We start from the raw sequence: 13573 nt of genomic DNA on the forward strand, positions 1-13573 counted from the left end.
CTGTCAGAGGGAAGCCACATACCATTCTTGTAGCAGCAGGACGTGAAAAGGGGGGCAAAGGGAGACCAGCCTTTGCTTGGGCATATTTGTAAGTGGGTGCCAGGTATTAAACTGCAGGTACGTATGTTCCCGAGGTCCCTGGGCGGCACTCATGGTGTGCAGCTGACTACTAGCCTAAAGGTTGACGGTTTGAATGACACGCAGAAGGGCCACAGAAGAAAGGCCTGGCCATCTGCTTCCAGAAAGATTACAGCCCAAACCAAAAACCTCTAGGGAACAGCCCTGCTCCCTAACACGTGAGGACACCATGAGTTGGATCAAACAGCAGTGGGTTTGCTTTGTTTATATATGTATTTCCAGAGAAACTAAAAAGGTAAACAGTTTATATTAATGGTGGTGGAATGATTTGGAAAAAGGTAGTGAGAATGGTTGTACAGTTTGAAGAAAGTAACCAGTGTCGCTGAATCACACACGTGAAGACTGTTGACGTGGTGTATGTTTTGCTGTGTATATTTTCACCACAATAAACAGGAAAGTATTTTTTATTAAAAAAAAAAAAAAGGTAAACACCATAGGACAGAGTATCCCATTACTCCTTGATAGCTGCCAATAAGGAAGAAAAAGTCAAAAAAAGAAAAAGAAAAAGAAAAAAGAAACCAAGGCAACTGAAAGACGTTTTTTGAAAGATCAAAGTGATACTCTAGATAGGAATTTATCTTAATGAGCAAGACTCAACCATTGGAAAGTGACAGATGGGCTAAAGTTCAAGTTTCCTTCCTCTGTTTCTTTGTATGAAAGGAAATCAACTTTTTGATCATTTTTTTGCTCGGCTGTAATATTCTGCTGCATAAAGAAGATTGAACACCGACTAGCACATTAATATGTTATTGGCATCTTTCTTTTTTCATATCCTACATGTTGATTGTAAAACCGTCCAGAGAGACTGATAGCTGTAATATATTACAGTTTCTCAACTTCCAATTAATTTTATAACAGTGCAGTCGAGCCACATAGTCTCTGCTCCAAGAAGTATCTGAAAGTAGGTAATATTCTTTTGCTTTGCTCTTTGGAAACCTGGGACCTGGTTATTTTATTTATTGGGTAACCTATCTAGACTTTACTTCTCTGTAATCTATTCCCTGCTTCAGTAATTACCACCGCCTCTGAAATGTCCAATCCTCCCGCAGGTAGACTGAATCCTTTTCTGCACGTGCCCCCTGGATGTATGAGCAGGAAAACGGTGTGTAAGATGGGGTATTCATGTCCCCACCATTCCCATTTCACATTCAGAGCTCCAGGTTGTTTATTCAAATAGCCAATAAGGACACGGAAAATGCTTGACATCATGAGTGATTTGGGAAAGGCAAGTTAAACCCACAGTGAGTACCACATCAGCCCCACCAAGATGGCCACGATCACAAAATAGAAAGTAACAAGTGTTGGTGATGACGTGGAGAAGTTGAAACCCTCACACATTGCTGGTGGCAATGTCAAATGGAGCAGTCACTGCAGAAAACAGTGTGGTGGTTCATTGATAAACTAAACACATAATTACCATATCATCCAGTATTTCCACTTTTAGATATACCGAGGAGACGTGAAGGAGCTCTGGTGGTGCAGTGGTTAAAGCATTCGGCTGCTAACCAAAAGTTTGGTGGTTTGAGCCCACCAGCTGCTGTGTGAGAGAATGATGAGGCAATCTGCCTCCATAAAGATTTACAACTTCAGAAACCCTGTGGGGGCAATTCTACTCTGTCATGAAGGGCCACTATGAGTCAGAACAGGCTCAATCGCAGTGGGGTTTTTTGGTTTAAAAGAAATGAAAATGTGTATATTTTAAAAACTTGTACATGAATGTTCAGAAGAGCATTATTCATAAGAGACAGAACTGGAAACAACTCAAATGTTCATAAACTAATGACTGGATGAATCAAATGTGGTAGATCCGTGAATTGGAATATTATTCAGCCTTGAAAAGGAATGAAGTACTGAAACATGCTACAACATGGATAAACCTTGAAAACGTTATGCTGGGTGAAATAGGCTGAACACAAAAACACAAATATTGTGTGATTCCACTTATTTAAAATATTTTTTGTTGTTAGGTGCTGTCAGGTTGACTTTTGACTCATAGCAACCCCCTATGAGAGAAAAGAACAGCTCAGGAGGGGTTTTTTTTTAGCTCTAGTATTTACAAAAGTAGATCGACAGCTCTTTCCCCCACGTAGCAGCTGGTGGGTTCGAGCCACCGACATTTTGGTTAGCAGCTGAGCGCTTAACTCTTGTGCCACCAGGGCAGGGCTCCTTCGTATAACACATCTAGAATAAGCAAATTAGATTAGAGGTTGCGTTGCCAGAGGTTGTGGAAGGGAGGCAATGGGGAGTTATTGCTTAATAGGCACAGAGTTTATGGTTGCATAACATTGGGAATGTAATTAATGCTACCGAAATACATCCTGAAAAGTAGTTAAAATGGAAAATTTTGTAATAATTATATTACAATAAAAATGTTTTAAAATTTCAAGCAGTCCCAGCTTTAGTCAGTGGGCCCATGTAGACAAAACCTAAGCCAGTGACCAGATGAAGGAATAAGTCAAGGTGATAGTCAATGATTACAAAGATGCTAGTTGAACCCACCAAAAAAAAGTACCTTGCTCTCCTCCAGCCCAAGCCCTCCTACCTGAGGAGAACTGGTAGAACACTCTGACCCTTCTACTCTGTCACTTGGAGGAAGGGATTATGAAGAAAGGCAACCGGTCCCCTGTTCTTTCCCCTGTGGATCTCAAGATCCCTCTAGCTGCCACCACCAAGGCATCCAAGGGGACGCCACAGTTCCCAATCTCTAGAGACATGCTGTCTAGTACAGGAGCCACTAGCCACATGTAGCTATTTATATTTAATTACTTCAATTCCAATATTTAAAGTCAAATTGAATTAAAATTCAGTTCCGCAATCAGCAGAGCCACATTTCAAGTGTTCGTGTTGGAAAGTGCAGAAAGTTCTATGGGGCAGTGCTGCTGGACCTCGACTCACCCCATCTTCAGGGACGAGAAGAACTCTGATGAGTTGCGGGGAGCAGGGAAGCCATTTCGGGACAGAGAATGTGCGAGGACAAGCGTTCGTTGTTTTGGTATGGCACGATGCTCTGCGAAGAGAGCACCTTGAAATTTCTGGTTCTCAGCAGCAGTCTCAATCTTACAGGAACGTCCAGAAAGAATTGAATGTATCCCAAAGGATCTCTACCACAGCATGTAAAGTAGAACGAAGGCGCCCTGGTGGCATAATCATAATGGTTAAGCACCCAACTGAAAGGTTGGCAGTTTGAACCCCTGAGCAGCACTGTGGAAGAAAGGTCTGGTGATCTGCCCCAGTAAAGTACTTAGGCACTACGCCACCAGAGCTCCTAATAATAATAATAATAATAATAATAATACATTAATGTCTTGGGTTAATATTTATTTGTCCATTCAACTAGTAGGTTCAAGCACTCTTCTAGCACTTGGCATATATCAGTATATTAACAGTGATCCCTGTTATGCAGAAGCTTACAGCCTAATGATTAGAGACAAAGAGTAGACAGTAGGCCTCATCAATTAGTAAATATATGGACTATTTGGGAGCGATGAATTCCATGAAAAATAGTGAGCACAGTTAAGGACATCTGGAGCACAGGGCGGGAGTGTCACAGTGGGGCAGGCAGGTGGTATGGCAGCAGACGTGTGCCTCTGGATACTCCTTCACCAGTTGCCGTTGAGTCAATTCGGACTCATGGTGACTCCGTTTGTCTCAGAGTAGAACTGTGCCCCATAAATTCTCCCTGATGTTTTGGAAGGAGATCATCATGCCTTTCTTACTGGGTGCCTCTAGGTGGGCTCAGACCTCCAACCTTTGGTTAGCAGCTGAACCTGTTAGCCGTTTGCACCACCGGGAACTTCTGGATCCTTCTTTAAAAAAAAGAAAACAAGGTGGTGGTGGGGAAACATTGCCATCTAGTTGATTCCAATTCATAGTGACCTTATAGGACGAGAGTAGAACTGCTCCATGTGAGTTTCAAGGCTATAAATCTTTACAGAAGCATATTGCTGCATCTTTCTCTTGCAGAGAGGCTGTTGGGTTTGAACTGCTGACATTTTGGTTAGCAGCTGAGCACTTAACCACTGCACCACCAGGGCTCCTCAAACCAAATCTGTTGCTAGTAAGTCATTTCTGACTCATAGTGACCCTATTGAACACAGTACAACTGTCCCACATGTTTTCTAAGGCTGTAAATCTATATGGAAACAGACTGCCTCATCTTTCTCCCACAGAGGTGTTGATGAGTTTGAACCATTGACTTTTCTGTTAGCAGCCTAGTGCACTTAACCACTGTGCCCCAGGGCTCCTTGGATCCTGATTATACAGGGTAAAATACTTATTTTATAGGTGCAATAAATAAATTCCAGATTGGCCAAAATTTACACACACAATTAACCTGTGTTGCTAAAGATGGGGCAAATGTGGTACTGTCACACGATATCTACTGCCCTTGGTCACAGCAGTTCTGCTTCCAGATTTCCGTGTCAGGATAGGCTGGGTTATATGGCATAACAAAGACTCCCAGAATCTTAGTGCCTCATAGCAAAAAAGGTTTATTTCTTGTTCATCAAAAGATCTGTTCATATAAGTGATATTCATATGTTGTTGTTGTTATGTGCCATCGAGTTGGACCCAACTCATAGCGACTCCTCTTTGTGTTTCCAAGGCATTATCACTACAGAAGTAGATCACCCCATCTTCCTTCCAAGGAGTGGTTGGTGGGTTTGAACCACCAGCCTTCTGGTTAGCAGTCAAGTGCCTTAGGCACTACGGTACCAGAGATCTTGCTATTCATATAGCCCAACACTTAAAACTAGGCCAATGTCCAACAACAGTAGAATGAATGAATAAAATATGGAATACTTCACAGCAGTAAGAATGAATGAACTCTTGACTCTCACAAACATAATATTGCATGAAAGAAGCAAAACATAAAAGAGTATGTGGTAGGCAGAATTCTCAGATGCCCCACCAAAATTTCTAGTATGTTCACATGCCATCTCCCAGTTATTCAATCTAACATTAATGTAGGTACTGCTGTAAAGAAGTTTTGCAGATGTGATTAAAATCTCAAATCAGCTGACTTTAAGATAGGGAGATTATATGGTTGGGCTTGACCTATCCACATGACTTCTTTCAAAGCAGAACATGTTCTGCTGTTTGTGGAAGAGGAAGTCAAAGAGCTGAAGCATGAGGGAGATTTGACATGTGAGAAGTTCTGTTGGCCTGGCTCGAAGGTTGAGGAGGCCATGTGACCAGGAATGTGGGTGGCCTTTCAGAGTTGAGAGTGACCCCTGGTCAACAGCCAGCAAGAAAACAGGGTCCTTAGTCCTGCAACCACAAGAAAATGAATTCTGCCAACAACCAGTGAGCGTAGAAGAGGACCCCAAGCCCAGATGTGATCACAGCCCTGGCTGACACCTTGATCTCAGCCCTGTTGACACTCTGAGAACAGAATACTGCCATGCTGGGCCTGGATTTTTGATCAACAGAAATAATGAGACAATACATCTGTGTTGATTTAAGCTATGGAGCTTGTAGTGGTTTGTTACCTGGCAATATAAAACTAATACACTGTATGATTTGATTCATATATAGAACAAAATCAGGCAAAACTAATCTATGCTGATGTAAGTCAGAAGAGTGGCCACTGCTGGGGGTTTATTGACTTTTTCTCTTCTCGAGGGGCACAAGGGAGGCTTTTTAGGTGATAGTAATGTTTCTAGTTGAGTGCTGATTACACGTGTGTTCAGCCTTTATTATGGGGATGCAGTTGCTCTCAATATGATCCCCCTGTGTAGACTATATTAATAACCTTGGTTCAAGCACTTTAGACATGGAAAATGAAATCCAATCTCTGCCCAGGAGATTCCAGTCCTGAAGACATAAGGGCCAAGCCATCCATCGAGTGCAAAAGACTTACAATGGAGGCAGCTGACTGGAGCCTGGACTGGACTCAGAATTCACTGAATACCAGGGAGTGTGCCTGAGGCCTGACCTATGGTCTGCTTTGCACAGGCACCGACCGAGGTTATGGAGAGAAAAGACGAAGGGCCTTTGCAATGGATCTCAGAAACGAGAATGCCAGGGAAAGGACTTGCTCAGAACACGCTATTTCTTTGGTTTATGGGGAGTTCTTTTTTTCTTGGTGGAAATCTGTGCAATAAAACATACACCTATTCAACAAGTTTGATATATACAGTGGCTATATACTTCACATGATGCCACCGTTCTCCCTCTCTGCCCATACTATTCTACTCTTCTTAATTTAGACTCTCTGCCCCTTAAAGTTCTCACCTGTGTCCATTTAATCTCATACAGGTATTTCAGAGTGCAATACTCAAGGTGAGCGTTCTTTATTAAATGTGCTACATTGTTAGTTTAAAGATGATTTTATGGAATGGTTTCAGTTCAAAGCTTGAAAGTTATCTCCAGATAACAGATTTGGGGGTTCCTCCAGTCTCAATGTATCTAGTAAGCCTGGTTTCCAAGAAGAATTTGAAGTTCTGTTCCACATCTCTTCCTCCTTTTGATGAAGATCTGACTAGTGGGTCCTTGATCAAAACGTTCATTGGGGAGTTCCTTTATGTGAAGAATGGTCTTAAATCTTCCTAAGCAGAACACTTGCCTTGTCATTTCAGATGAGTTTTTTAGGGGACTTAGAGAACGAGCAATCCAGCCTGAATCTCCTACCCACAGTTTATTCTCTTAGTATCAGCCTACCAACTCTAGTTTATGTTACAACACAAAAGAAGTTTGGAGAATAAAATACCTTACAATAAATTGTTTATATCATGCTAATTCTCCCTCTTTGTTTAATAAAACTGGCTATGTCAGCTATGGAGGTTTTGATTAAATTAATGTTGAATTAAAAACAATTTTCTGTAGATACCAAGCATATAATATCTCCGTTTAGGATGTCATGGTACGCACATCTAATGTGGATGAGAAATCATATCTGGCCATGTTTCCAGATTGTAGCTCACCCAAAAATACCCCAGCCTGTCCTGCATTCTGGAGCTGTGATCATACTGCTGTATTGTTGTTGTTGTTGTCCTATTGCCACATCTTAGCACCTCAGCTGGCCTAAGATTTGTCCTGGATAAGAGAGCCAGAACTCACTCATTCATTATCTGGCTGTCAGCCAGAAGACTCTGGAACACCAAATGTCAGTTTCTGCTCTGACTTGCGACCTATCTGCTGGCAAGATCTAGAACCCCGAAAACACTGTGAGTGAACTGCTGAGTGTCTTTCATTTTACACACAAGCCATCCATTCTGCTCGCTTGTCTCCCTGTGAAACGCAGCTTATTGACTTGCCCTGAGAAATCAACTATTTGTTTTTCAACTGGGTTGTGGCTGTTGACACAGACTGTACTGTGCTTGTGAGGCCACACACTGCTCTCTTGGTGAAAGACCCCACAATGTCATGCTGTTGGTGCTGCAGACTGAGGGTGGGATTTGCAGTTGGGGAGACCTAGGACACTTTTTATACCACTTCACGGACAAGAAAGGGACTGGGTGCACCAAGTGCAAAAAGAAAAGGCAATCCAAACAATGTCTGTCAGGAAAAGCTGCTCTTTCTGGGACCAAGGCAAAAAAAAAAAAAAAAGGGGGGGGGAGGGGGCATTGGCTTGACTCACTGTGGACAGTCTTCTGAGTTTTTACTGTATTCCAGCCAGTGTCACAGATTAGCCATGCGCTGTCCTCATGTTCATGCAGGTTTGCTGTATTTCCTTACATCATTGATGAGTTCTTGGAGAATGAGGGCCAGTCTCTGATAAGGGCATTGGGGCACCTGGTATGATATGTAGTTACTGAAAGGAAGTAACACTTTAGTTATAAATTGGCAAGTAAGAGAAAAAATCAGAACTTTAAGGCATCTACTCTGTGCCATTTTCTTTGTGAGGTGCCTTGGGTATCACCCGATGTTGGCATATGTGCTTTGTGGGACTCTAGGGAGCAGTCATCAGTGACAACTGTGGACAAACTGGGTGCTCTTGGCCAGGTTCCTTCAGCCCTCAGAGACTCTGTTTCCTCATGTATGAAGTGAGGCCCATATCAGCTGCCTCACGGAGCTGTTGTGAAGGTCCAGTCAGTATCCGTGAAAGTATTTGGTAAGTTGTGAAGCTCTAGACCAAATATTATTGTGGTTGGGCACATGGGGAATTTTAAAAATGAGAAAGTGAAGGTCCTGGCCTTCAAGTTTTCACAGAGTGGGCAAAGTTGCTTGTGACACTTTGCTATTCCTCCAAAAGAAAAACAGAACAGTGTGAGATAATGTGGGTGATGTTCCAAGGCTGTATTGAGTTGTCTAGTCAGTGCTATCTCAATCTCTGCTTCCCGCTACAGTAAAATTCAGGCTCTGGATCCTTGCCCGCCAGCTCCTCGGTGCCTTCTGAGCCTATGCACATATGGGCGCACACACACATGCACACAATCAAGGATCCCTCTCTGCCTTGCTCTCCTGCCTAAGATGAGGACTGTCTCTGTCTCTTTCTCTTTCATCTTGGGATAGGAGGTTGCATGTTCTCCATCCCTCGCATGCCCAGGTTCCCTGGAGCTGGCAGAGAACAACTGGGGCCTCTGAGTCAGCACAGCCTGTGGAATTAGGCCGATCTGGGTTCAAGGCCCCACTCTACTACTCCCCAGTCGTATGACTGTAACTCTGAACCTCAGTTTACTCATCTGTAAAGTAAGAACAACAGAAGTAACTACCTCACTGGGTTGCTTTCAACCTTCATTGAGATAGTACATGTCAAATTGTTTAGTAAAGTACCTGAGTGTAACAAACGTCCAGTAGGAGAAGGACTGAACGTTCAGTAGTACTGGCATTATTCACTAAGTCCTCACCATCATCAGCCATCCCTGATCACTGTGGAGACTGTTGGGGTTGCCACCTTGACAATATGTCGAGTCCCCTACTGTCAGTTACATTCCTAACACTTCATTCAGCACCACCAACCAACCGTGTTTTCTGTTCTCATTGATGGTTTGAATATCATCTTCTGCTTCAGCTAAATCTTCCACAAGATGATACCCATTAAGGTGACTTTTTTCAGTCTAGAAGATGAATGTTCAAAGTGCTTTTTACCATGTTCATTTCCCTCCGCTGCTTTAATGTTGTAGCTTTCTGCATTTTAATGCTGCTGGTGAAATGTTGGTTTTGAAAATATGTACAAAAATGCAAATCCTCTTCCAGGTTTTGCTATAAAGCCCAGTTAAGGGCTTTAGTTGCCTCTAGTCTATCTCTCTGCTATTAAAAATTAATTTTCATTTAGTCTGTGACATGTATGGTTTCTCTAAAATAATTTTCTCTTTTCCTCAGTTATCCTTACAAGACATACCTACCTTACCCCCTTCAAGACCATTTGCCTGGCAAAGAAATCCTTTTCCTGGGAGCAACTTTGGCTCAAGGCCTGCTTCCTCCAAATCCTTTGTGTGGATCTAAGGTATTATTTTCAGCTGTTGAATTTGATTATTCAACATAGAACTAACTCCTAGGAACACCAGTCAGGTGATGGGCAATGGGCGTGTTCCTCTCTTGCTGAGATACCAGACTATGGGCCAGGCAACGCCATTCTTGTTTCTGTTATTGTCATTATTAAAATCTACCTAAGGTTTTCTTTTTTTATTTTGATTTGGGTGAAAGTGTACAGAGCAAATTAATTTTTCATAGAACAGTTCATACACATTGTTTTATGACATCGACTCCAATTCGCCACAATGCAACAGCTTTCATCCCACTTCCTCCCTGTGGTTACCCCGTCCATGTGTCCTTCTTTCCTATACATTCCTGCCTTCTGAGCTATCTTCCTGTGCAAATGCTGCCCTTCTGATCTCCCTTGGCTGATTGTTCTAGGAAGTGTACCTACCTAGTGTACATATTTACCCCATATGCCTGTCTATTGTTTGGCTGGAAGCTACAGTAGTGAGTTCAATTCCAGACCTGAAAGGTGACTAGGGGCCACAGTCTTGGGGGTTTCACCAGTCTTTATCAGACCAGTAAACCTGGTCTTTTTTCTTTTTATGGTTTTGTGTTTTGTTCCACATATTTCTCCCACTCTATCCAGGATCTCCTGCACTTATCCCTTTCTGAGTGGTTGACAATGGTATCCAGGCACCATCTAGTTCTGGTCTCATGGTCATGTAAGCCGAGGTTCGGATGGTCCACTAGTCCCTTGGACTAATTGAAACCTACCTAGGGCTTTTGTGTCAGTTGGAGGTCAGACCTCCACCCAACTTTTTCCCAGTCTTTCCGTTTTGACTTTACCATTCAAGGCTAGAAGCCTAGGAGGCCGATTTTCAAGTTTCCGTTTTACCCACATGATCTGAGAAAGTTTGCTCCTCATCTGAGACCTGTTTTTCTGACTCAGCTCCTAGCTGAAGGGTCATCTTCAGTAGTAGCTTTTTGCTGACACAGTGGCCAGAGAGAACAGAGTCCCTCCGCCCCTACTTCTCATTAGCTGGAGTAGCTTAGATCATGGCAAGCCCCTGCTGGGAGGAGCCTTCAGGGTCCTCTAATGCAGCTGCTCCTTTGACCAAGGTCAGCACCTAAATCTCAGAGACGTCAAGTGACTAGCCCAGGGTAACACAGTGAGCTGAGGCAGGACTGGGACTCAGACATGGGTTTCTGGGCACCCTGCTTGGTGCTCTTTTGATTGTGCCACTGTGGGCTCAGCTCCTGGTAGGGCTTGCCCAGCTCTGGCTCATGCAGGTGAATGAGAAATTGACCTTGTAGTTTCAACCCGACTGCTGTGGCTTGGCCAGCTGCTCAAATCAAAACCCCTCTGGCCAGCTCAACCATTAACTTTTGAAGTCAATGGAGCTGAAAATTAGTGTCAAGAGTTTAGAGTAGAGCTGGCCCTGTACGGTCTCCTATACACTTACTGACAACTCCCTTACACCTGCCACTTCAGCTCCCCAAGCACCTTCCCCGCTGCCCTGTTGCCTATGTTTCATAGTATCTCATTGAAGGGATCACTCATGATGGTTAAGCATAGCAAGGATTGTGAGGCTGGCACAGGACTGGGGCGTGTTTCGATCTGTTGTACAGAGGGTTGCTATGAGTCGGATCCAACTTCACAGTGCCTAACAACCATGGGCATTGCCTTCTTGTTCTTCTCTCATTGATGCCTATTGGAAAGGGGTCGTGTCTACATGCCCCACTCCTCAATGTGACTGAGTGGATCAGAGGCTTACTGCTTCCATGGGACACCAGCTAGGAGAGTGACAGAGAGGCAAAGAGAGAGGGTGAGAAAAGAGAGCAAAAAAATGGGATAGAAGCCAAACATGGCCACCCCGCCTGTCATTAAATATTTGTATGTTACTATTGTGGAAAATACAATGGAGAGCTCAAATGAAAGACATTCCAAGTTATAAAGGAAGAGAAATGAGTATTTACTGAAGGTTTCCTTTTCTAGGAACTAGGCTAAGTGCTCTGAGCAGATTATCTTAGCTAACTCACAGGACAACTCAGTGAGGTCATTCTCATTAGCCCCATTTTCACAGATGAGAAAACTGAGGCTCCGGGAGAGCTCACAGAAGCCGGATTAAGCCCAGAGTGAGCTGCTCTGTGAATCTTTGCTCCCTCCTCTTTAAGAAAGCTAATTGGAGATTGGGTTCCTCTTTACTAAACCGCTAAACCAGCTTTTTGGAGATACCTGGTCAGGCTATTTTATAAGAGGGGAAACTGAGGCTCAGAGAAGCAAAGGAGCTGTCCCAGGAGCAGAGCCTGACCTGGTGCCTATGGTTACTAGGTCTTGACTTACTGTAGCTTTAAAATCCCTGCTGGAACTGACATTTCCATTCCCTGTCATTGAGAAGGAGGAATTTCCCTGTCAGGGGGAAGGTGGGAACCTCTCATCAGGAGAAAGATGCTCATTGGTCTGCATGTTTAGAGTGAAGGGTGCACCGGAAACCCATTCTAGCTTACCCTGCCTTTGCAGCATACACATGTTAGCATACACATCACACGAGTTATCCTCTCTTGGAATTCTTTGAGGCCCATGAATATCTACGTTTTATAAGGCTAGACAAATAAGACTCGGTGTTTTTTTTTAGGGGAATAGATGACTATTGTGAGTGATGTAATAACACACACAAACTGTTAATAATGTTAAAGTGTGAATTCCAGAGCCCTGCTTTCATGAAGTACTGCTATTCATACGGTTTGGAGAGACACATGAAAACCGGAACGAATCAACTCAATAGTTTGCATGCTTGCAATCTTTGTAAGAAAATTGCCTATTATTGAGCATATGAATTTTTTAAAATAGAGACAGCTGGAAAGACAGAGTTGAGGAGGATGCTCAGCATAAGGGGGGAAAGCATACTGACTTAGTGCTTCTGCTCTCTTTAAAGGGTGCCAGCCTTTTTTTTTTTTTTTTTTTTGGCCATTTGGTTGCCACTGTATGTGTTCTAATTCAAACAGGGGGCATTATCACCCTTGTAATGTAGGCTTTTGGTAAAAGCACCTGACTGCTAAGCAAAAGGTCAGCGGTTCAAACCCACCAGCTGCTCCACGGGAGAAAGATGAGGCTATCTGCTTCCGTAAAGACTGACAGCATTGAAAACCTGATAGGGGTTGCTATGAGTCAGAATCAACTCAATAACAGTGGGTTTTTACTAACCTAAGCAACCTTGCTTGCTGAAAGTGAAGATGACTTGAAGCACTTATGTATTTATGTATTATACCTCTAGATAAAGAAAACAAAAATCCTCACAACTGGACCAATAAGCAACATCATAATAAATGGAGAAAAGACTGAAGTTGTCAGAGATTTTATTTTACTTGGATCCACAATCAACACCAAAGGAAGCAGCAGTCAAGAAATCAGATGATGTATTGTACTGGTCAGATCTGCTGCAAAAGACCTCTTTAAAATATTAAAAAGCAAAGATAATACTTTGAGGACTAAGGTGCGCCTGACCCAAGCCATGCTATTTTCAATCACCTCACATGCATGTGAAAGCTGGACAATGAATAAAGAAGAGTGAAGAAGAACTGATGCATTTGAATTGTGGTGTTGATGAAGAATACTGAAAATGCCGTGGACTGCCAGAAGAATGAACAGCTCTGTCCTGGAGGTGCAGCTGGAATGCTCCTTGGAAGTGGGAATGGCCAGACTTTGTCTCACTTACGTTGGTCATGTTGTGTCAGAAGGGACCAGTCTCTCGAGAAGGATTATCATGCTTGGTAAGGTGGGGAGTCAGCATTACAGGGGAAGATCCTTAACATGATGGACTGACACAGTGGCTGCAACAATGGGCAGTGTTTCATTCTGTGTTATACGGGGTCTCTGTGAGTCAGAGCTGACCCGACAGTACCTAACAACAACCAACCTAAAGGTTGATGGTTCAAACCCATCCAGCAGTACTTCAGGGGAAAGGCCTGAGAGCTGCTTGTGGAAAGATTGCAGCCAAGAAATCTCTGTGGAGCATTCTGCTCTGTAACACATGGAGTTTCATCTACTTGAATTTTTTTTTTTAAATGTAGG

The sequence above is a fragment of the Orycteropus afer genome, unplaced genomic scaffold (genome assembly GCF_000298275.1).
Source record: "Orycteropus afer afer isolate SDZICR_OR568_19922 unplaced genomic scaffold, OryAfe1.0 scaffold00287, whole genome shotgun sequence".
Classification (NCBI taxonomy): domain Eukaryota; kingdom Metazoa; phylum Chordata; class Mammalia; order Tubulidentata; family Orycteropodidae; genus Orycteropus; species Orycteropus afer.